The 26,100-nt window shown below is 41.2% G+C and overlaps 1 protein-coding gene across 12 annotated transcripts in view; it reads right to left on the reverse strand.

The window, feature by feature from the left end:
* LOC135486098 (SCY1-like protein 2) overlaps positions 1–26,100 on the reverse strand; it is a 333,434-nt gene that overhangs the window by 298,714 nt on the left and 8,620 nt on the right. Inside the window, exon 1 of one of the 12 annotated variants that reach the window (XM_064768607.1) lies at positions 24,180–24,292. The exons of the other annotated variants lie outside the window; for them this stretch is intronic. The gene's annotated coding sequence lies outside the window, so the exon portion shown is untranslated. Of the gene's footprint in view, positions 1–24,179; positions 24,293–26,100 lie in introns of those variants that run through there. 12 annotated transcript variants of the gene reach the window in all.

The raw sequence follows: 26,100 nt of genomic DNA on the forward strand, positions 1-26,100 counted from the left end.
TCAGACAACCCCGGGCAGCTGGTGTCATAGCTGACTGGGTTTAGTTGACATCGTGAAAGAGTTATTGGTCTGTAATGCCTGCTGTACACGTTATCTTCTTCTACCCACATAAAAAGTTACATGGTTATTACTCAAAGCGTTCTCGTTAAAATGAGTGGAAATGAAAAGTTTACAGACGGCTAATGGATGCACAGACGGCCGGACGCACAGACGGGACGAACGTACATCGGTAAAACATGATGCCTCCGCAATGCATTTAATGCATTTGATCAGAAAAATGGTTCTCCTCGCAATTGACGGAAACATATTTCAAGCACGCAGACCTGGTGGCCATATTGACAATCAGACCCAGCCAGTTTTTGAAAGGAACCTTCTTCCAGTCACTCGCAACGCAAATACCAAAAATAAATTTCATCGGACCAACGGTTCATTTCGAAATGACGGAATCTGATTTCAAGCACACCACCCTGGTGGCCATATTGACAATCGAAACGAGCCTGTTTTCGAAAGGAACCTTCCTCTAGTCACCCCAAACGTACATCCAAAAATGAATTTGATCGGACGATCAGTTCTCCTCGAAATGACGGAAACTGATTCAAGCACAATGCCCTGGTGGCCATATTCACAATCGGAAGGAGCCTGTGCCTTCCTCTAGTCACCCCCAACGTACATCCAAAAATGAATTTGATCGGACGATCGGTTCTCCTCGAAATTGACGGAAACTGATTTCAAGCACACCTGGCCATATTGACAATCGGAACAAGCCAGTTTTCGAAAGGAACCTTCCTCAAGTCATCCCCAATATACAAAAATAGCATCGCAAGGCGAGCATAACCCCTCAGCCTATTAAGGTTAAAGGTGAGATAATGATGAAGTTGGCTTAGTGGAGTGGCTAGTTTGCATGTATGGAAATTAAAATTGTGGAAACCTATTTTGAGGATGTGAGCGTGGCGGCCATATTGAATTTCGAATCGCGCTGATTTTCGAAAGGAACCTTCCCCTTACAAAACATTAGGCCTACACCCACTAAAAATTGATTCCATCCTCCAAGCCGTTCTCCTCGAAATTGACGAAAACCGATTTCAAGCACGCCGCCCTGGTGACCATATTGAGAATCAGAACGAGCCGGTTTTCAAAAGGAACCTTCCTCTAGTCACCCCCAACGTACATACCAAAAATGAATTTGATCGGACGAACGCTTCTCCTCGAAATAGACGGAAACCAATTTCAAACACGCTGCCCTGGTGGCCATATTGATAATCGGAACAAGCCCGTTCTGAAAGGAACCTTCCTCTAGTCACCCCCAATGTACATACCAAAAATTGAATTGATGGTCAAAGCTGTTCTCCTAGAAGTCGACGGAAACCAAGTAGCAGACGCCCGCCCGCCCGCCTGCCTGCCGGGCCGCCTGCCTGGACGGACGGCACACGTGACGCCAATACCCCTCTAGCCCATTTGAGCTGAGGGGTAACAAGAGGCCCAAGGGCCTGGCGCTCAGCTGAGTTAATATCATTAATATCTTCCCGGTGTTTAGTTCATTATGCATGAAAATGGCATGCTCCATGGTATTTGATATCCTTTTGCGTTCACTACGGTACCAATGTTTTTGGTTGACATAATTATGCCACTGTTGGAACATTCTCATGGTTTATGGTATGCACCTGTTGATGGGCCATATGAATAAAAACTAGCATAAGCTTTTACTCCAGATTTTGAAGTATTTAGTATGCTTCAAAAATTGGAATAGTTTAGTTCTTGTGAAAGCAAAGGATTTTTAGAAATCAGTATTTGCTACCAAAACAAGTAAATGCTAGACTACATATGAACGAAAATGTAGGATGAACCTTTTACTTGGTAGTATAAATGTATTTTCTTGGAACCATGTAGCCTTTAAAAGTCGAAGTGAATGGTTGGTTGTTCCTCTTTGCCGGACTGCATTCACATTTTGTTTGGTGGACATATCATGCAAGAATTGGTCAAACCATACATCCATTTATGGAGAATCAGAGTGCATGGATTCCGAGTCATTAAAAATGTCTAAAGAATTATTCTTGGGTCATGAAGGGAAACCTGCGTTGTTTAGTATGATAGTGAAAAATATGACAGAGTTAAGAAAATTATGTTTTATTGAACCATAGTAAGTTTTGATTGTCTGCTTGGCTCCTTGCCAGTTAAATAACATGTGACTATACACAAAATAGAAAACTTTGGTGGAAATTGTAAATCATTTTTTTATCTATCAGGGGAAACAAGCTGATGATGATCAAGTAAATCATTCATGAGAAATCGTTTTGTTGCTGAAGCTTGCATGACGAAGTTAATGCTAAACCTTTTCTTGTGCTCTACTGCGCCACCGTAGTTTTCTATTTAGACCAGCGATGACGTCATTTCTGGTGATTCCCTACGCTAGTATGCAATGTATTTTTTCAGCGCTGTCAGTTGCCGAAGAGAGTGCCGTAGCTCCCTCAATTTCCAATCAATTTTTATGGGAGTGACATTATTGTATTGCTTAGAATGTCTACTTTTTACTCATGAAAGAATCGTAGAACTAAAACTTAATAGGCGAACAGAATCATGCCGATTCACTGCACATACTGTGGGAATTCTCCACTTCAAAATACATCGGCGATGTCATCGCGAATAACAGAGCATGCACTTCCGATATCGTTTTCACAGAAATGTGGCCAAATTTTCAAGAACTAATTTCTGAAAGTAGTCCCTGAAGACCTTACGACTACCACTGAAACGAACTGGTGATAATATCGCCTACCAGACTACCGTAGTACTAGCCCGTAGCCAGGTAGCGGGCCATCGTCATCGAGCTGAGTGTCATTGAGCTCCAAGATTATTGCACATGGATCGAGTAAACAACATGCCGCCATTTTGTCTCCGCTTCGGTATTTCGTAGGCCGTTAAAATGCACCTTCTCAATTAAAACCAACATAATAAGGCCTCACATCGTTGATTGAATAGGAACACCACACAAAACACAATAAAGTGGGGGTACAATCGATTACGAAGCTGAAGTGAACAGTGATTTATTCCTGGAGCTACTGCTGCTTTTTTGTGTAGCTGCCATGTTTTGAGAAACTTCATTGATGGCTGACGTCATCGGGCGGGAATTTGAATCAGCAGAAATAATTAAAAGGCAGGTAGCGCCCTCTCCTGTTAAAATTTTGAACTTTTTCTCAATAAAATAGTTTTTCAAGAATTTAATCTTAATATTAAAGCATATTTCGACTAATTCTGCTGCTCCTAGGCCGATATAGGCCAGTTTCCTTCATGCGCTCTCGCTCGCAGGAAGTAGGTCGAATGGCGACAAATTTTGTTTTGAAAGTAGAGTTTGACCAGAAGTATCCAAAAATGCAAAATTGAAGTCTCTAGGTCTTACGGTTACAAAATGTGCACCATGGGTTTAACGGACGGACGGACGGCCGGACGGCCGGACGGACGGACGGACGGACGGACGGACGGACGGACGCCACTGAGCAGCTTGTTTGACAAGCTCAGCTGACTTTGTCAGCTGAGCTAAAAAATTAATTTGATCAGACGAACGGTTCTCGAAATTGACGGAAACTGATTTTAAGCACGCTGTCCTGGTGGCCATATCGACTATCGGAACGAGCCTGTTTTCGAAAGAAACCTTCCTATGATTCGAACTGTACATAGGAAACAGAAAATAATATTATTCAGCTTGCTTGGCAACTCCTGACGGCTACCAGATTTTATGGCAATGAACAAGAGGGACGAGGAAGGGTCACTCAAGCACAATGCTTGCGTTTATCCGCAGGGGGGAAATTGATCGACGAGGGATTTCTTCCGAGAACATTCCAATGGTAGTGGTACCTTTAAAATCTGTGAGGTCGCAATTTTGTTATTACAGTTTGGCAATATAAATGATCACACGATTGATTCCTGACATTCATTTGGGCACATGCATTTACCTACTTTTCAATATGATAGTATGTAAATGATAAGCAAATGAAAAACCAATAATCCTTGAAACTTGCAAGTGATTTTGGGTCCTTGCAGACACTCTGCAAACCAAAGCTCCCTGTCTTTTAGGGAGGATCCGTGCGACAAAGTGAAATTGATAGGCTGCCAGTGGAATGTGATTCAAGTACTTCCATTTCTGAGTCAATGCCCCCAGCATTTGGAAGCACTGATTTATAGGTTGACATATTACCTTAACGTATGAAAACTTAACGTAGGAGAAACAGCCAAGGTTGTACACTGGTAGTCATTATGTAACACTTAATGACCCAAGGTATAAGTGTGCAAGGGGTACTTGTTTTACATAATGTCTTAGGATTTCTACTAGCTTTCACTATTGAAGCTTTCAGAAAAATCTTCAATCTTTTGTGTTTTAGCCAGCTGGGAAGGCTGGGATAGGGAAGGCAACAGAGCCAGAGGGATAGTCACAGAGGTACGAGGACCGGTTTGTGCAAGTCTTGATCTGTGGATATAAAAAACTTGTTTTATGGGCGGCCACTTGCCAGCCCCAAGGGTCTGGGCTGAGTAGGCCCGTTGCAGGTGCTCATGTGCGAAAGCTAGGGAGTGTAGGGAATGTTCCATATCCTGTCCATTTCATGGCTTGGCCTTGGTGACTTGTGGTCATTTTCATTTTTGTTTTCACCTTGCAGACTCATGATCTGCTTTAGGAAAAGGGGTTGAGGGGGCTACCCTTGACGTCAGCTAAAGTCTGATTTGATGGTGAAATCAGAAATCAGATTCGTTTTCCTGCAGTTGGGTGGTTAAAGGTGCAATGAAAAACATGTCATTCATCCGCAGCATTACCAATTTGTCAATGTGATTGAAGCGGAATGGAATGTCAATAAGTAAGGTAAAACTTAGACTGGCAGGTGAGTCAGAGTGACCATTTAAAGTTGTGACATGTCAGCTTCATGAGGCGGTCGAGAAAATTTGACTTTCGCTTCTTACTCCGGTACAGCTATGTGGAAAAGACAATCAGGTTCAGGAGGGTAAAGGGTTAATCAGATTAAAAACACGGTCGATGTGAGCTTTTTGATTAAACCATTTTCACGGAACATTTTAAAAAATAATATTCTCCGCCGGCATCAAACTTTGTTAATTACAATGGATGACATTCCATATATATGCCATAGAAACAGTTCATTTGGAGTTTTAGGAAGGGCAGAGGAAGTCATTTCCCTACTTTTGGTTAGGCCGCTTCCTATGTTACAGGGTTTATGATGATTAGATTATGTCGTTCGACAAGAGGCCGAAGTGTTGGAGGGTCTTCACATCCCACAATCATTTGTAAGCACATTTTTTCATGGAAAGTGTATGACCCACTTTTCTGTTACGCTTGTATCGCTGATGAAATATATGCCCTTCAGATGGGTTGTAGCAGTAGAAAAATGAAATGGTCCAGGGACCATGTGCTCACCTCCGGTAATGAAATGCATATCATTTGCAGTGGACATGGGAGAACAGTTTCTGGCTTGTTTCACCAGTTTTGATTCCATTTGATAATATTATTCTTCTTGGCTCAATGGCACAAAAGATAATTACTGGTACCATCTAAGTATAGCATTTCGGTTATAAAGTTGACTGAATTTCAGAGTTATTGAAGAGTGTACATGTCAAATCGAAATTGGTTGACACCTGTTAAACTGTTTAGACATAATAGGACTTTGTTGGATTTTCAAGATTGCGGCCTGGCGGCCCTATTTGCCATGGGATTTGACTGAAAATTAGGGATATTGATAAGAGTACATAGATACATAATCAAATGAAAGTTTGGTTGCAATCAGATCATTAGTGCGGCCATATTGGTTGTGGATTTGACTGAAAATGCGGGATGTTGTAGAGAGTATATAGATATACAATCACATGAAATTTGGTTGCAATCCGACTTTGTTTAGTTTTCAAGGTGGCCGCCTAGCGGCCATATTTGAAGTCAGAACGAGACACATTTTTGGTGTAAAATAGAGGGTCCCTAGATATATGTCCTCACAAGTTTAGAACCTTCTAACTCAAATAGAAACGGGCCATCATTGATTTAGTGAACTTTGACCTCTGTGACATTGAAAAGTAGGTCAAATCAAAAACCCCGATGATATGTGATGTAGCATTGCTAGAAGTACCTACCATATTTTTTTCAAATTTTTCGGACCAGTATTAAGGGAGAAAACGCATGTTTTCACTTTTGACGTTTGGCCCCTGGTTGCCTCACAAAATTATGAGGTCATGATTCGGTCTCTGAGTAGCGGTCACAAAGGGGTACATGTGCCACCCATGTCTAAGGACGGACGACGATGGACAACGGACACTGCGTTATTGTAAAGGCTCACAGGTGTGCCAAAAATGCCCAATCAGAGCGTTGCTCTGTACTAAAAGGGAATTTCGCACGAGCAACAGGCACAATGCCATATCTGTGCCAAAATCATTATCAAAGCGATCTTAGAATAACCGTCATCAAGTCAAACAGTAGTTTCTGAGTGGAAGCCTATTTTCAATATGTTCATTCTAATATAGTAACTGATCTGCACCAGACTTTTGAACAGGAGTTAACCCTTTCGCTGCCGAAGGCGCATCTCTGCGACCAGCGGTTCGCAACTCGCTGTACCAAAGGCGCATTGCTGCGACATGTTACCAAACCCTATACAAATCACTTCGTACTTTAGTTCCGGGCCCAAATGCCAAATGGCAGTGTAGTTCGATACCAAAGCTATCGTTTGCAGCAAACTTTCGTATTTTCACTTCTTGTTGGCGTATTTTGGAGGTGAAATCATGCCAGGAGAGTTTACATTGTCTCAGGTAATTGACGAAATCGACAGAATAGTGGAGGACTCTGATTCGGGGTCTGTGTTTGCCAACAATGATGTGGATATAGACCCTACTTTTGAAGTGCATTCGGACGATGGTAGTTCATCTGAATCTGATGTACATGATGTACATGACGATACAGGGTCAATCGCTGATGGTCCCCCCTCTCCTCCTCAGGCACCTCCTCCTCCTGTTGTCCCTGTTGTAGGAGGACATATGGATGTTAGTAGTGATAGTGACATTGTACATGATACAGATGATATGCAGATAGATGATGTAGGGTTGAATAGTGATGATGATGATAATATTCACCCCCAGCAGCCTGCCAAGGCCCCACCACCTGCACGGGGTGGAGGACGGGGTTGACGCGGACAGGGTAGGGGTGGACGTGGACGAGGTCGAGGACGGGCACAGGCCGGACGCGCATGAATCAACTGCCTCCTGCAATCGGTGACACTTGCCCAAATAACTGGGAATGTATTGCTACCCCACCTGTTGGCGACCCCCCCACATTCACTCCAGATCTAACGTGGCTTCGCCAGTTCAATCGGCAGGGACAATTTACTGATGGATATCTGAAAAAGGACATGACAGGAAAAGCTCCTGTTGATTTCTTCGAGGCCTTCTTCCCTCTTGAAATTTATGAACTAGTTTCTACCCAAACCAACCAGTATGCACTGCAGTTCTTCGATGATCCTGCGCTGGAGCTTCCCCGGCATTCACGGTTTTCCTTTTGGATGGACACCACTCAGCTGATTCGTAGTTTTCTCCACTTCAACGACAATACGAATCGAATACCCAAGGGTGAACCAGGTTATTACAAGCTATTCAAGATCCGACCAATCATTGAGGCAGTTGGTGATTCCTACGTCAAACTGTATCAAGCTCGTGCTAATCTTTCTATTGATGAAGCGATGCTGGCCTTCAAAGGCAGACTAGGACTGAAGCAATATATGCAGGACAAGCCATGCAAATGGGGCGTAAAACTCTGGTCATTGTGTGAAAGCTCAACTAGCTTCATGTGCAAGTGGAATGTATGCACTGTGGCTGGAGAGGGGACTATGGCTGAAATAGTATGGGACCTTCTTTCACCTGAGTTCCTCGATCGTGGGCATACCTTGTTCTGTGACATTTTGTATACTTCTGCACCCCTGTTCTTTGAACTCAGAGGAAGGGAAACTGGAGCATGTGGGACACTCAGATGTAATCGTGTTGGGAATCCTACATCTCTCTTGCCTGCAGCACGTGGTCGTTGTGACAATGCTGCAGCAAGATAACCCGGATGAATTTGAAAAAAGGTGAAGACCCAACATTTTTCAAGAGAGACAACATGCTTTGCTTGTATTGGCAAGACAATGGGACTATCAGAATGATGTCGACCGTCCATGACAATGGTGTGGTTGAAAGAGAAATTCGCAAGAGAGGACAGGGGCCTGATCAAGGACGCTTTATTCACAAACCTGGTCTACACCACCCATGGAATCATTATACTGACATCAGCATATACTGACATCAGTATAATGATTCCATGGGTGGTGTAGACCACTCAGACCAGCTGAGGGCATACTACCAGTATGCACACAAATCTGTAAAATGGTACCAGGTACTGTGGCATTTTGCTAAGGAGATAGCACTAGTGAACGGAAGGATTTGTTACAATCTCGTGAATCCAGAAGCCAAACTTGATGCTGTAAAATTCCGTAGGAAGGTAGTGGACAGTCTAGTTGAGGGACATTCTAATGAAGATGGACAGTCAAAAAAGGTCCGTCGCATTTCTACGAAACATCCCTTAGCTAGATTGTCAGAAAGACATTTCATGGGAGTATACGAAAACAAGAAATACCGTCCTGACTGTGAGGTGTGTAGCGACCGCAACCGCCATCGCGTACAAACTGGATTCTACTGCAAACAATGCAACATGCCCCTGTGCAGACCACCAAAGGACTGCTTCGAAATCTACCACACAAGGGTGAATTACAAGCAATAGACATGATCAAGTTGAATTACTATTTGAAAGACAGAAGAAGACAAGATAGGACAATGTTTCTTACACTCTCGTCTCCAGACATATCTTCTGAATGCCTGAAGAACCCTGAAAATTTGCAATTATTACAGGACCTGGGTATTTTCTAGGTTCAACACGGGTGTCTATAAACCGAAGATCGAAGACCGAAGTCCGAAGATGGAAGATCTATAAAACGAAGACCCCACCTACTATAAAGCGAAGACCCTACTATAAAACGAAGACCCCACCAACTATAAAGCGAAGACCCTACTATAAAACGAAGACCCCACCTACTATAAAGCGAAGACCCTACTATAAAACGAAGACCCCACCTACTATAAAGCGAAGACCCTTCTATAAAACGAAGACCCCACCAACTATAAAGTGAAGACCCTACTATAAAACGAAGATCCCACCAACTATAAAGCGAAGACCCTACTATATAAAACGCTTTTTGTAGTAAATAAAAACGTGTTACGTGCAAAACGGGTTCACTGGCCGATCTGGCCGTCTCTTTCTGCACACAGGGTGTACGCTCCAGTCTATGGTGCTCGCAAACAGGTTGAGCACGCCGCCATACGGTATAGAACCTATTATTAGCGTATGGTGAGTGTGATACGGGGCGTAGCGTAATTGTTAAGGTATGGTCTCATTGATCCTATTTATGCAAGCGGAGTGGGTTCGATCCGCGGATAGGTTGCTTTTTGTCTTTAAATTTACTATTCGTTTTTATTTTTATTTTTTTTTATATATTCATAAATACTCTGTGTTTTTACCACAAAATTACGGTGATTCTCCACGGTGGTTTTGTCGGCCTTTTAGGTATTTTTCCGATCAACTGCTGTGACATTGTTTGTTAACTCTCTTCTGATGGGTTGCTGCACTGTATCATTGCTGGTATCAGTGGGGTTGGCGTAGCGTAGGGTAGGTTTGGGGACAGGCTCAAGACAGCGCTTCCGTAATGCTGAAGTCCAGTCAATCCAAGACAAATAGGACTGTGACCCAAAATGAATTGCTTTATAGTTGGCAGGGTCATATCGCCCTTTGCCCGTTGGGTAAACATCAAGGAAGGACCTATTGAGAGTCGACTGGGGGGGGGGGGGCTGCTCCCCCAACGCGCTGGATAAGCATCAAGGAAGGACTTGTTGAGAGTCCACGAGGGGGGCTCGCCAAACGCACTGGATAGCACATGTTCGAAGGACGGGGGGGTTGGGGGCTCCCCACATTGTACGTTGTGTGATTTCTCTAAGACTGTGACCTTGCATATTAATAGGGTCTTCGCTTTATAGTTGGTGGGGTCTTCGTTTTATAGTAGGGTCTTCGCTTTATAGGTGGGGTCTTCGTTTTATAGTAGGGTCTTCGCTTTATAGTTGGTGGGGTCTTCGTTTTATTGTAGGGTCTTCGCTTTATAGTTGGTGGGGTCTTCGTTTTATAGTAGTGTAATGCCAGGGCGCCACGCCTCTTTCTGGGGAAACCCAATGTTTCCATCGTCATGACGACGTCATTGCCTTATTTGGAAGCGGTTCTTCCGGGAGATAATTTATGTGAGTCATCCGTGCAAACGCACTTTGATTTATTGCTTTTATTATAATTTGGCTTAGTATAGCAGGGTGATACTCTCGGGAGGCATGTACTAGTACTCTCAGATTAGTTTTATATAGGTTTTATAAGTATATTCATCGTTGCATTTGTGATTCAGAACTTTCTTTGAGCGCGGTGTCTGCGCGTATATTTCACTGTGTATTCTCGCTAAAACTCGGCATTTTGCCCCGTCTCCCGTCGATGATTATGACTCTGTCCTTTGTGTATTTCTAAACTAAATACCAGGTTTGATTCGTGTGTCAATGTAGAATCAAACCTGTGTGTTCATTTCATTATATTTCCCCGTTTTCATACTTTTATCAGCGATGTTCTGAACCACATTTGCGGCCGTTCTCCGTTGTGTGTGTTTGTTTACATTTTAGAGCTTGACGTCACGACATCTGTTGTAGCCGCGTCGTGATTAGACGACGCAGTCTGTTTACATTGTTGCCACGTGCGTGTCGTGCCTCGGGGCAGTTCAGAGTTGGATGCAGGGGATGCAGCATCGCATCAGCATCAGAGTAGAGCTATAGTGTATGTAATTATAATTAACGTTGAACAAAGTGCTTTTTAGAATATTCGTCTTTCTGCTGGATTCTTTTAGAGAGTCGCCCATGAGTTGAAGAACTGTCTGGATATGACAGTAGGGTCTTCGCTTTATAGTAGGTGGTGTCTTCGTTTTATAGTAGGGTCTTCGCTTTATAGTTGGTGGGGGTCTTAGTTTTGTAGTAGGGTCTTCGCTTTATAGTAGGTGGAGTCTTCGTTTTATAGTAGGGTCTTCACTTTATAGTTGGTGGGGTCTTCATTTTATAGTAGGGTCTTTATAGTAGGTGGGGTCTTCGTTTTTTAGTAGGGTCTTCGCTTTATAGTAGGTGGGGTCTTCGTTTAATAGTAGGGTCTTCACTTTATAGTAGGTGGGGTCTTCGTTTTATAGTAGGGTCTTCGCTTTATAGTTGGTGGGGTCTTTGTTTTATAGATCTTCCATCTTCGGTCCTCGGTCTCCGATCTTCGGTTTATAGACACCCGTTCAACACTGTCCTAAGTACACTCAGAAACATTACAATTGATCACCAAGGCAAAATATTCACTTCGTGAGAAGGACAGACACTCTGGGTCAATTTTGCTCTTTTTCACTATTTTCAGTGGTGGCCAGGATGAGTGTTTTTGTCCTATAATATGCATTTTCAGGGTTCTAGAAGGGTTATCTTGTAAGGTAATAAGCCAAAGACATGTTTTGATGCATAGAAAATCAATTTTGTAGAAAACCATATTCACACAGTGGCAGAAATAAGCATTTTGTACAACAATTATTGTTTACTCATTATATATTCAAGATGGCGGCATGTTAATGAGGATATGACCTACTTTCTCCCCCCCCCCCAAATTTCAGAGGGGGTCATACTGAACAACTTTTGTATACATTACTTTGAACTATCTCTGATAGTTTTCTGGTAAATAGGGTCAGAAGTGACCATGGTAATTTTTTTTACTGTAAAAAAAATCATCCGGCACAGTAAGTTACCATGTAATGAAATCAGCCGGCAGTGAAAGGGTTAAGTAGGTACATTTTTACCGCCCGGGAAAAATCCGCTTTTAAGCCTGGGTTTTCGAAGGCTCTTTGTTGAATTGTGCGTCTTCCCCTGAAAGTTTGTTTCATTTTCATAATAATACACAACAACGGGCCCAAGGGTCTGGCGCTCAGCTGGATGACCTAATAACATAGGACTGATGGTGTAAAGTAGTAAATATCGGCTTTATACTACTGTTTGAAGGTCAAGAGAACACGTTATACCACTAAAATTTCCAATGCAGAGCTGCCAGCTGGATGAAATATGATTGAACTAATCAGCCATGGTATGTATATATTACAGGAGGCAACGGAAGATATCCCTAGTTCAGTATGTTGTATCGGTAGCTTTACAGAAAAGAAGTGTCAGAGAGGATGAGACTTCTCCATGGACAACTGTGGTATGTCCAGGCTGGGTTGTACAGCACAAGGATACAAAATGCTGTCTGTAATTGAGAGGTATCCTGATTAAACAGAGGTCAAAATAAATTGAAATGACCAGTTTGGGACTAACACCACTGTCCTTTTTTTTTAATAAGGTAGAGATTACAGGAGTCAACAAAATTAATTTTATTGAGAGAAATTGACCTGTTCTGCAGGTGATTGGAATTTACAATACAAAGGGTCGTTTTTCATGACATTTTGCTCTACTGCGTATCCCTAGTGAGTCGATCGGGAACCAAACTATCCTTGGCACAGACAGGTTGAAATTGGCTATATCTTGAACAGATTGAATTGTGATGAAAATCTAATGCAATAAAGGAGCAATATCGAAGAGACAAATTAATCAAACCAATTGTCCACAGACTCGGATCCTGCAATGGCGTGATGTATTCGTGCACATAAAAGTATATCAATTGGTCCGATAGAGATGATGAGGCGATGTCAATATGCCTCGTTCCTTAGTCAGCAATATGCCCCTTTTTATACGGAGAAGAAGGAGAACCCAGATAGGCCTTCACATGTCGGCTTCCAAATGGCTCAAACCAACTGTACTATCACTACTATAACTTTAAAATGCGTGCTCCTCCTACATGTAGCAATGTCTCGGCCAAAAAGGCACTTAGTCGACAGGCAAGCTAGAAGTTCAGCACCGTGAGCAGCTCCTTGGTAAGGCCATGTCAGGTTCCGCGCGCCTCTTCAGATACATCAAGTATTGAAAGCTGTGGTGAGCACATAAAAAGACCATGGTCACCTTAATTTGAAAATCCCTTCATAATCAAGGGCTACCTCTGACTAAAACAGCACCCATAAACAATAGACCACCAATTAGACCCCAGCTCCTAACTGCGGGAAAACCCAAGTCCAGCAACCAAAAGTACCAAAAATACATTTTTGTTTACATTTGAACTGCACACATGCGTTTCTTTACAATTTCATTTCCCGCGAAATCTCGAAAATCAGGTGACCTGCAATCGTGCATTGAAAATAACATTAACCTGGGTTCAGTAGGTCAGCAGGTATACCGGCTGTTCCAATCATCCCCCTACAGCCAGCTGTTCAAAAGGTAATGTTATTCACCCCACAGGGAGTGCAGGTAATTGATTAAGCCCCTGCAATGGCTTGGCTTCTGTGAGTGGTAAGGAGAATTGACAGTGTCCCATTAAAAATCCCTCATTACTGCTCCGCTGAAGTAAATTTTTGAATAAAACCAAGACGTTGCATCAGGGTACGGTGTCACCACCACTCATGCAAAATTTGAAGGCGATCCAACGCCTCTAAGTGTGACGTTATTCGTCCTCCTCCTAATATTATTATATAGAAGATTAAGACCAGCGATGAGGTCATTTCTGGTGATTCCCTACATTGTCCAATGAGCGCTTTTTAAAGTGTGCCATTTGGCATGCATTAGCATGCAATGTATTTTATCAGCGCTGCCAATTGCCGAACAGAATGCCATAGCTCGTCAATTTTGAATCAATTTTTATGGGAGTAACATTATTGTGCTGCTTGGAATGTCTACTTTTTACTCATGTAAGAATTGTAGTACTAAAAACTAATATGCAAACAGAATCATGCCGATTCACTGCACATACTGTGGGAATTCTCCACTTCAAAATACATCGCAAACAGAGCGTGCACTTCCGATATCGTTTTCACAGAATTGTGGCCAATTTTTCAAGAACTAATTTCTGAAAGTATTCCCTTAAGACCTTATGACTACCCACTGAAAGGAACTAGTGATAATATCGCCTACTTGAATTCTTTTTAGCAGAAAATTGGTTACTTGTTGCAAAATCACTCTTTAGACTGGTCACAGTGGGTATGCTGAAATATAGCCTGGTTCCTTGGCCAATTCAATGCGCAGAATACAACTGCTCAACTATACGTCATAACCCGGGCTTTTGAATCGTCAAAAAATCTGTCAAATGTGCCTGTAGCGCCAACCGGCGGTGAAAACTAAACTAATTCCATTAGAAGTCAAAATCAAAAATTATTAAAAAATATTCGGCCAGATTTAAAAACAATATTTCCTCTGTGGACCGAGGTATAAAGGAAAGAAGTTTAAACTTCCCGATGACCCCATTGGACGAATGTTGGTCGGATCACGCTGATTTTTGGTTTCTGAGTTCCCCTTGGGCTACTCTTAATTTAGCAGCGTCAACAAGTGCCTAGGTCTTACTGTTACAAAATGCCCAAAATTGACACAGATGGAAGGAAGGAAGGACGGACACCATTCCCTTAGTAATATGACCAGCTTCGCTGACTTTGTCAGCTGAGCTAAAAATGGAAAATCAGGATGGAAAATCTGGGTAATGGTAATTTTATGATGTCTGAGCTGAGAATTCCATACTTTTTTTAGATCAAAAGATGACCATAAGTTAGTTCCTTGGGCGTTATCGACTCTGAATCGGTAAATTCTATAAAGGACTGGTTGGCATTCTTTACAAACATTTTTTGGGCATGTTTTTCATTGCACCTTTAACAACCCAACTGTAGGAAAACGAATCTACCTGATTTCGGATTTCACCGTCAAATCAGACTTTAGCTGACATCAAGGGTAGCCCCACTCCACCCCTGTTCCTAAAGCAGAGCGTGAGTCTGCAAGGTGAAAACAAAAATGAAAAACACCAAACTTGGTAAAACTCAAATGAACTTGGTTATTTAAAGTAACTGTTCAAAGAAGAAAAGCTTAATAGACTAGAGGGAGGAGGTTCCAAGTTTAGAATATGTGGACTTTTCAGGAAAATGGCCCATCTTGTTACCGAATAGGATTTTTAGTTGTTTGTCTCTTTACAGTAATCAAGTATATAAGCTCATTCACACTGCACTTGCGGTTCTTTATACAAAATTAACCTGACCTTCTTGATTAATTTAATATGGTCATTATGTGCAAATTGACCTAACAATTTTTCTTTGACTATCGCTTGATCAGGCGTGGACAATGATAATTAGCTTTTATAACCAATTTAGCTTTTGGTCTGCCTCGAAAACAATAGCTGGAAGCATTTTGAAAATTTTCTCCTGTGCTTTGTTTTAATTTGCAATTTAATGAATAAAGTTGTTCACACCTTTGCTTAATTGCAACTGAAAGTTCACACCTCATTTATATTAAAAGCATTTACTGCTAATTATCCCACCATCACCAAAGAAAATTTCAATAGGCAGTGCCCTTGATGTCAGGTTTGACACCTCTGACATGCGACAAGATGAGTTGAGTAATGTTGCTGATTCAATCAGTTCAAGTATGAGAAGTGTCTCAAAGTTTTTATCAGTCAAAATATGGAGAGATATTTCAACAAATCAATTTCTTAACATAAATTATGGCAGCATTCGTCTTTTCAGTTCTCATCATTCCACATTTTAGAATGCTCCAATGTGTTTGGTGATAAATGCGTCCTGACTTTATAAAAATCACATGATTTTATTGCTGCCACTACCCAGGACTAATTGCGCATGTCTAACACTGACAGGGCTGAATAATGAAAAAAAAATAGGGATAAATGGATTCAAAAACGTTAGTAAAGCAGAGTTAATTAGCTTTCAACTGATAGTAACTGCCTGCACAAAAGTTTTCATATGGCTTCTCATGATAGCCTGTCCGTGGTGTTATAACTATCAAGAGATCTTTACACTGAAGTGTTAATAGCTGGGTTAACTGGAGACGCGGTTGCGACAGCTTATGGCAATTAGGCCCAATGGTCGGGTTTGAGGGGTGAATTTGGTCGTTGGGACCACCCAATCCAGTCGCTGTGGATGTGTTGCCAGGGGCCTTGTCATGGTAATTAGAGAGGAATTCTTGGTCATCTTAGCGGGGTGGTAACATTACTGGGGTGGTCGCCGACTAGGGGTCCACTGTACTAGCAATTATCAAATATGAATTGCTCACTCTATCTTTTCTTTATTTTTCATTATCCGGAAATGGTGTCACCACATATATAAAAAAAATAGCATTTAGGGGATCTTCAATACCTGCACTCTACGGCAAAAAATATCATCGGTGGGACAAGCAAAAATCTTCCATATCTCACTCAACACTAAACTGAATGCTCGCTCTTACTGTTCACTGAGTGATACATGAAACTTTGATTCAATCAATGTCCTTCTTTGGATCACTGTGGCCTTAAAGATTTACTGCCATTGGAATTCATGTCTTTTGTTTATTTAACTTGGCAAAGCAGTAACCAAGTTATTCGTTGTCACCAAAAAAATTCTCTAAGTGCTCCTTTAATAGCAATCTATAATTCCCCTAGCAGGCAGGAAGTACCTGGACCATTACCTGACGACTGAAGCATCAGCTGTCAAGGTCAGCCTGCTCCATAGCAACATCAAACAGATCAGGCTTTACCTTTAGGCAAGGCACAACTAAGCACACTTAAGTGCCAGACAACTGGAAATGTTCTCCTTTGTTCAAACCTACATAGATAGCTTGAAATTTAATTGGACATGCAAGTTCCTCTAGCAAACAGGTCTTCACAAAGTTTGAGGTCTACACAAAGTTTTGAGTAATAGAAGGTTTTAGTTGAAAACAATATTTGTGAAATTTCCTGTAGGAAAACTAATAGACACAATCATCCCTAGCAACCCCAGTTTTTAACCTAGAGAACAACTCTCTTACCATGAAGAGTACGAGAGGAATACTTGAGGACATTATTTGTGTAGTGCCACTAAAATGAAACAGACAAGGGTCAATGTGCTTACTGTATAGATATTTAGCCGACAATTCACGCTGATTAAGAAATGTGCTAAGTATACAGCCAAAAATGGAACTTTTATGCCATTTTACCTCTGTGACCTTGAAAAGTAGGTCAAATTTTTAAAAAAAGACAAATAATACTGTATATGGTGGTTAGATGTACCCATGATATCAGATTGGGCAAGTAGTAAAGCAATCATTGCATCTTTAAAATTTTCAGATTTGGCCCCTGATGGCCAAGCAGTGAATCAGATCAAACCGAGCAATGGCCCCCGAGATCACGGAACTGTAGGGTACTGTGCGTGTGTACCAAATGTGAGATCAATGGTCACTGCAGATAAGAAAAGTGCTATAGTAAAGTTTAAAGACCATCTTACACCATTCGACCTATGTGACCATGAAAAGTAGGTAAAGTCAAAATTGGTACCACGTGTGATGCATCCTTGCCTGGGGTACCTACCATAAAATGATTATCAAAAACAAGTCACTAATAAGCGAGATATTGTACCTTTTACCTTTTCATTTTTTGCCCCCTGGCGGCCAAGTCAAGAATCAGATCGGAACAAAAATCAGTGCCTGAGGTTATCTGATGTAGGGTTGTATCCTTTCTAGGAGAATACCTACCATGAACATTTTATCGAAAACAAGTCACAAATAAGCAGTTTTTATCTTTTTCAGTTTTGGGCCCCTAGTGGCCAAGTCGAGAATCAGATCAAACTGAATCTCAGCGTCAGAGATTATCAGACAAAGGTGATCATGTGTACCAAGTTTCAAGTTCATAGCTTGTGTGATTAAGAAACGTGCCATAGTTTGCCGTTTGAGTTTAAAAACTGGAACGGCCAATTTACGTCAATTGACCTCTGTGACCTTGAAAAGTTGATCAAATCAAAAACCCATAGGATAGTGATGTATTCTTGTTCGGAGTACCTACCATAAAAACATCATCGAAAACAATAAAGCAAGATATGTTACTTTTATCTTTTTTAGTATTGGGTGAGAATCGAGAATCAGATTGGACTGGAATTCAGTGTCAGAGGTTATATGCTACCACTGGGGGAGGTGATGGGATCCAGTGCAGTTCATTCCTACGAAATGTTTGCTGATGACAATCAGCTTCTTGGTATTTTTCCAAGCTGTGACTTGGCACAAGGGAAGTGCGCTGTTGACAGCATTGAACATTGCATTCAGAGCATAGGGAATTGACTTATTGAAAACAACTTGTGTTTCAATGGCTCCAAAACTGGTTCAGGCACTCGTCATCTCTAAACTGGATTATAACAACGCCCTGCTCTATGCCCTTCCTAAAAAATCTGTAGCCCCACTGCAGAGGGTGCAGAATGCTGCTGCTAGCTTCAAACGTGACCACATCTTGCCGGTTCTGCACTCTCTGCATTGGCTCCCAGTCAAAATGCATATTGAATACAAACTGCTCACCAAGGTAGTGCAGGGAAGAACTCCTGTGTACCTTAATGAGCTAGTTAAGTTTCAATCTGGTCCAAGCAGACTCGTTCCACAAGCAGTAACAAACTGCATGTAAAGCGCACCAAAACCGCCTATGGTGACAGGTGTTTCTCTGTCGGTGCTGCACGCTTGTGGAATGAGCTGCCACAAAACATAATTTCCCAGGAGTCCACTGCAGCATTCAAAAATGGGTTAAAGACCTGGTTATTCAGTAAGTTTTATGGGGAGTAGCGCTTTAACAGCAATCTTTCTGAGAAGCGCTATATAAGCACTACAATATTATTATTATTATTATTATTATATGACGTAAGGGTTATGTGCACCAAATTTCAAGTTCATAGCTTTAGTGCTTAGGAAATGTAACACTATAACGGCCAAATTACTCCATTTGACCTCTGTGACCTTGAAAAGTAGGTCAAATCAAAAAAATTTGTGAAAACAATCACTTATATGAGAGATATCACACCTTTTAGGTTTCTACTTTTGGCCCCCTGGTGGCCAAGTCAAGATACAGATTGGACCAAAATTCAGTATCAGAGGTCAACTGACCTGGGGGGGGGGGGGGGCCTGGGTACAAAGTTTCAAGTTCATAGTCTTATGGTTAAGAAACGTGCCGCTGTTTTTGAAACTGGATTCGGACGGACGACGACGATGGACGGCAAGACGGACCAACGACGCCCACCTTGACAATACCCCGCTAGCCTTTATGGGCCGAGGTGTAAAAAAGAAAAATACATGTTGCCCAAAGCTACCGTCATGCATCGAGCCCCAGCCGTTACAAAACATGTTCTGCTAACGGACGGCGATGATGACAATGGACGACGACGGAGGCCACACTGTCATATTAGCTCCCCACATATTCCTTAACGAAAATCTAAAACTATAAAGAAAAGTTAAGATGGGCCTCTAAATAAAGAGCAATCCCTGTTGGGGAGATCCTTTCAGGAACTTCAACTGATCAGAAGACTTAGCCCCTGAGGTCATAAGTTCCAGAGTATGATATATTATCTTGTAATAATTGGCACAAGCCTGTTTCACAACCAGGAAGTTATTTTATTCTAGTCTCCACCCCTAGCTCATATTGGAAACCTGAAGACAAGTGGTGGTCGAGGCTTTGATACTGGCTAACAGGGTCTGCATGGCATGTATGATAAGAAATCTGACAGCCAGGATGCCATTAAAAGCAAAAGCCTAATCAGCATGTTTAGTGGGGAGGGTATCTATCAAAATAGCCACAAGCCTTCACTTAGTGAAAAAATAAATTGGTACAGAGGACTTCACAACAGGTGGAGCATTGGGATTTCGAAATTGCCATTATTTTTTTCTAGATATGTGCAAAGTGGTTATCTAATGGCTGTGTTACTAACAATGCGTGGCAATGAAAAGATACACCCTTCTGGTGGCTGACACCTTGAATTACAATATCTGCCTTCTGATACCCAACTGAAAATGAGAAGACCACCATTTAATCATCATAGGTTGGAGAATCCACCCCTATCAATTAGACAACAGTATATTTTTAACTATCAAGTACAAATATTTGCTGTGGCAAGTCGGTGGCTATAAAAATCTATTTGATATTCGTTACCCTGGCAAAAGCTGAACCAGGGTCAAAATATCAACATCTCTCGAATGATAACTTGAGTTCTAAGATACAAAAGATATCCAGCCACCCTATATTTGTCGGTACGGCAAATATAGTATTAAACAGAGCAATGTGAAGCATGGCATATCCCCCCCCCCCGCCTATCTGTTGGAACTAAAGATGGTAGGTGTAACAAGATGTTGTGACAGATGAAGTATTTATCTAAAAACTGTGACTCAGGATAGGAAAATGAGTCGTAATGACCAGAAAATGGAAATTGGGTCATTCGCCTATGGAATTAGCAGTTCACCAGGTTTTAAATTGTTGAAAAAGATCAACTATGGAACTTAAAAACTAAGAGTTTGGGAGAGAAATTTGACTTTGAAAAGCATTGCATTTTCATTAAATCACAGCAATAGAGAAATGGAGTTTCATTATAAAATTGTCTCGTGATTTCTGACTCATTTTGATGTCTTAGGTCATACATGAAAAGTATGAATGATAAGAGGTTGCGGGTCTATTTCTATAGCGAAAGACTGCCGCTTTACTGCAACCCCTTTAGTGCTGAAGTTGTATGAGATGATAATGCTGAAGCAAATCACTGTAGATGAATCAATATGATAGATTTCAAGTAGTCATTTATAGTGTGGTAGTGATCGCTAGGAATCGATACTGTATATGTGTTGTAGGGTCCCATAGTATGTTATATAAACAACAAATGTGTTGCATAAGCACTAAAGGGGTTAAATGGGTGTTGGTTAATTTCTATAGTAAAACGTTGTTGCCTTTATGGAAAGAAAGGTGCACTCTTACCAAGGGAAATACGGTGAATATTCTATAAGAATGTAATCCACACAGCTTAATTGTGATAGGAGTAATAGGTCTCTGCTGTACAAGTTTGAAATTCTCCTTGTTTGCAATTTGTGAATATGTGATCTGTTTTTGTAGTGTTCGGACCATCTCGTGGATACACGTAGAACCCAAGGTTTTGGAAGAAGTCCAGTAAGTGTGTAGCAACAGGTGATATTTTTTTTGATGAGTTGACATTGAAATCTCCAAGTTTCAAATTAGGAGCACGAAGGTTAATCAGTGCAGTAATGCACTAATTATCTTCCCTGTAGGGGTAGCTGGTGGACTGTACAGGCAAATGACATCGATGCAATTGTCACAGGATTGTTCAAGTGTAGTGAGGTAAAAATGAATTACACTTTTTTTCCATTATTGTGTGCTTGATATTGCCCTAGTCTTAATTTTCATGAATTAATTTTGAGCATGATATTTATAACGTTATTAATATAACATTATTTGTTAACTGGCGTCAACTTTTTTGTTAAATCATAAAACAGGTGGCAGCAAAGAAATATGTAAATGATACGTATCTACATAAAACCATGGGAGCAATGGTGAGTGAATCACAGCACTATATAAGAGAGGTGTGTTATAATAAGTGTTGGTTAAGATTAAACCACAGTTGCTGACGTGGTGCTTGAAGGAACCTGTTGCGTGCTTGTTGCTTCTGGGTGAGTGAGACTGTGACTGTGGAGGATGGTTTGGGGTTCCACCTTCATTGACCCTTTCAAATTTGTGGCAATCCGACAGTAAAAGAACTTGAAAATTCTATGGCGATCAATGGAATGGTATATTTGCAAGATAGTTTTAACTTTAGGCAAGTGCCTAGTTCCAGTTTCGACGAAAATTGTCCTCCGATATTGCGTAGGGAAATTTCTAAGAATGATTGGAATTGTTGATGAGGCAGTGCGTGTTGCCTGGTGTGGAATTGTTGATGGAGAATTCTAAGTGCTTAACCTGGAATTTCAAGTGCACTGAAGACCTTGTCAAAAAGATACTAGAGCAATGTCGATGGCAAAGCCATGGCAAATCTCCCTGCTTTTTATAAACAAGAATGTTGAGGTGGATAATTTTATAATGGATGTGTTGTAGTGGTAGATAATAGATTGCTGGCAAAAGGCATGATCAGCCTTGTGTAATATGGTGACAGAGTTTGCAACAGTCATTAATGTATTGGTGCGTGCTCAAACACATTTCCTTGGACTGACAGTAGGTGTAACAAAACAATGTATGTATATACAGTTACTTCCTCCGTTGGTTTGGGCGCTTGTTTACTGCCAGAACATTGCGGCCTATTATATCCGGTGAAGTTTCTGAGCAGAACACTAAAGGGGGCTGAGAAAGCATATTCCACAATTGAAAAAGAGGGACTTGCTATTGTTTGGGCAATCCAGAAGTCGGCAGTGTACCTTTATGCGGTCGAGTTTGTGTTGTTGACTGATCACAAACCTTTGACTTTCATCAAAGAGGCAAGGATGAAGAATGCTAGAGTCATGAGGCAGTCAATGTTCTTGCAAGATTGGTCTTTCACAGTGAAGTCTATCAAAGGTGTTGATAACTTACTGGCAGATTATCTTAATAGAGTGTAAGAAACATGAACTTGGGAAAATGTAAGATTTGCTGGTATTTGAGTAGATTGTATAAAACATGGACTTTGAAGATTGTGAGATTTACTGATATTTTGTAAAAAGATAGAACTACTCTGTAACTTTGAATTTTGATATTTGCTGTTATTTTGTGTAGAGTTATAGAATTACTCTGTAATTTCGTTTGAGGGGAGCATTGCGACACAAAATGTGGTTATGTTTAGGATTAAAGGGTTAACAGCTGAGCAGACTAATTTTAGAAGCACTACATAGGTTAGGTAACTTTTCCCAGGACTGTTGTAGGCCCTTGATCAAAGTAAAGCTGAGACCTGTGGAGTGTGCAGGACAGAGCTAGGGAATTTTCGTGTAGAATTGTAAAGTATTTTGAGACCTAAAACCACGTAAGTTGTGTGAAATTCCCGAATTAGATATATTTATCCGTGTTTAGATAGTTGAAATTTGTGGAAGAATTATTCTTAAGATGTGGTAGGTTTTATCCACAGTTATTGTCCATGCTGGAAGTTCTTGTCCAAACTGAGGGTCCATATCCCATACAGGTTGTTTCACTCAATATGACACTAGCAGGCTACTATCGAATCAGGACATGATAATGTTAAAAGACCAGAGAGCTGTATCAAAGCATTGTAAACCTATGTATTTGTAACTGTTTTGTCTGTGTGTCAAATATAATCTAAGAAATAATCCAGGTCTTCCCTTTCGTCAGTCACATTCATGCATCTCGGCTCCATTATTTGCTACAGTAGGGAAATAACATCTTGGTCGTTTACTGCTTGTTTTCGGTTTGGCCTATCAACTTACACTATGAGACATGTCGTCAATGCGCGCCAAGATTGTATTTATGCGTGCCTGAAAACTTGAGTCTTAGGAGGCAGCCATATTGAAATCCAAGATGGTTGCCCCTGCTTATATGTTAAGCAACCATAAAGTCTACGCTTTGATGTGAAAAAAACAGCAGAGTGAATATATTTTCACTTTGACCCTCACTATAAAGGATGTATATTGGTGGCAACCATCTTGAAATCCAAGATGGCTACATGGCATCGACAGTTTCCATACTGAAATCCAAGATGGTGCACATTTGACAAACGCATTCTTTTTAATGCTGTTAGCTGTAATTCAATTCGCTATCCCCAAAACCCTAGGTGAGCCATTTAGGTCTCGTTTATTTCTAACTGAGAACTGAAGTTATCATTAGAAAACCACTCCAGGGGACCAACCTTTGAAATCCATGATGGTGCAAATTTGACAAACATAGCCATTGATTTAGGCCATACCTGAAAATCTATGATTAGCCCTTTTGATCAACGCTTTACCTCAATGCATCAGAGAACATTCCAATGCAATTTGGTGCTCTTATCACAACATGCATAACTTTACTCCTTAGGCCCTCAACTAATTAGGCTCCAAACTAATTAAACATCACGTTATTAACAATAGCGATAAATTGCTCGTTTTTAAAACGACATACTGTAAGTCCTAACCCAAACACCATCACAACCCTCTAATTTTTCCAATGACTAGGAACCTGTCATAATGACATACCTGGATTCACCTTTTGATATTACTAGATTAAGGGGAAAAGAGTGCCAACTCACCAATGTGGATTTCACGGAAGCCTTTTTCATTTGTAAATGCGTCGATGTCCTAACTCCAAGCTGCTGTATGACTAATAATTGGCTTGCTATCTGGTGCTTACTCTGCTCAGAGCTTGTCACTGCTCCGACTATGTCAGACTGCACATGCCCTAGACGAGCTTTATTGATTTATCAATCTTTGTTCTAAGATTGTCTTGTGTAGCCGTGAGGAAACAGAGCTGATCCGCAGGTAGCAATGGCGACGGAGGACCACAAGACGCACTGCTGTAGATGCAAGGATGCAAAACAAAATATTGGTGCAGAGAATTATTTTTTCAAAGGTTACATGATCAGAATAGCAGATTTGACCGACACTGCAGAAGAAGAGATCACAAATTACGGGATCTACTACTACTAGGCACTGAGCATCATCACAGCAAGGCAATCCTTTCAAAGTCTAATCAGATCCATAATTAGATCAAAGACTGTCAGTTTAAAGTGAACTCAAAGACTGAACTGGGTACGCATGCTGGTTGGTAACAAGAGGCTCAAGGATCTGGTGCTCAGCTGAAATATATTCCACAAAGATATGACACTGAATTAGTAAAAAATCATGAAATATAACAACAACAAAAGATTTTAGAGAGTACTACCTCACAGTGCACTCCAGACGCAGTGGACCGGCCATTGTTCCTCATCCTAACCACTGCGACAAGTGGTGAGCTTTCTGGGGGTCTTGTACCGATGACCATAACGAACTGGCTTGTGAATACGGTGCCGATAGTTTATCAACTGGCTTGATGGGGGAAGTCGGAACAACATTTTGTGATCAATTTTCGCTAATGAGCACAAATAAAGTTTAAAGCAGTCGTATTCCCAGTTAGCTTATGTAACCTGAGATTTTATAGTACAAAGGTTTTTGCATTAAATCGTTTTGGTTGTTGTTTAATATTCACATGTAGGTCAACTAACAATACAATGCCGTGCGTACACAGCCCATCTAAACCATGAGAGAAATGCAGTGTAGGAATGAAGTGTAGAAATATTAGCTACGCTACTATGCATCCCATAGTGGTAAACGTCGAGCATTCTGATTCGGTGACAGAAAATGCCCTTACAGTTTCGTTACAGCAATCCCCATTGGCTAATTTTCCAACCCCGCAAATTCACGCTCTTTGTGGCAGTCCATAAGGAGACCAAATTAGGATGACGCGATGGGCTGCCCAGAGAGTCTACCTCATTGATGCTTAAGTCACACGAACTGGGCTTTAATGGTCTTTAGATTGGTCAGCTGGCCACAAAGTAAGTCAGCTCAGCACTACACTTCATAAACTAAAGTACAGTTTGATACCACTCCATACGCTACAATACAGTTTTTCTGAGCCGTCTGATATTCATACCCTTTGGTAAATATAGGTTTTCTTACATTTCAGGCCAAAGAATAATCAGGCAGCAGCCACTCTAAGACAGTGGTGGGGATAATAGTACTCCTCTTCCCCCTCGTACTCCTTCATTCACTCCTCCTGACTTGCCTGCTTTTAGGTGCCAACTTTCTAGACATTAGCTGCATTTGAAAAGGAAATCCTTGGAGGATTGTTAGTTAGCGTGTAGTGGCCTAGAAAGATAAACCTAAACTCATCAGATATGCCATGTAGTCTCAGTGGATACACTCACCATATAAATGTCATCAAACTCAGTTAGTTTGTATAAAGCAATTGGTTTTTATTTTCTCTGCCATTGCCCCATGAAGGTAAAACCATGAATGAGATCTGGTTGATTTTCAATAGCCAACAGTACTTTGTATACACTTAACTCATATGGAAAGAAAATCTTTAGTCTGAGCATTTCCATTTACAGACAAACATGACGTAGATCCAAATTGCCATCTAGAGGTCTCTCAGTTGGTCACTGTTGAAAATCTGTAGCATGTGTACCCAGGCGC

Source organism: Lineus longissimus, chromosome 4 (assembly GCF_910592395.1).
Source record: "Lineus longissimus chromosome 4, tnLinLong1.2, whole genome shotgun sequence".
NCBI classification, from domain to species: domain Eukaryota; kingdom Metazoa; phylum Nemertea; class Pilidiophora; order Heteronemertea; family Lineidae; genus Lineus; species Lineus longissimus.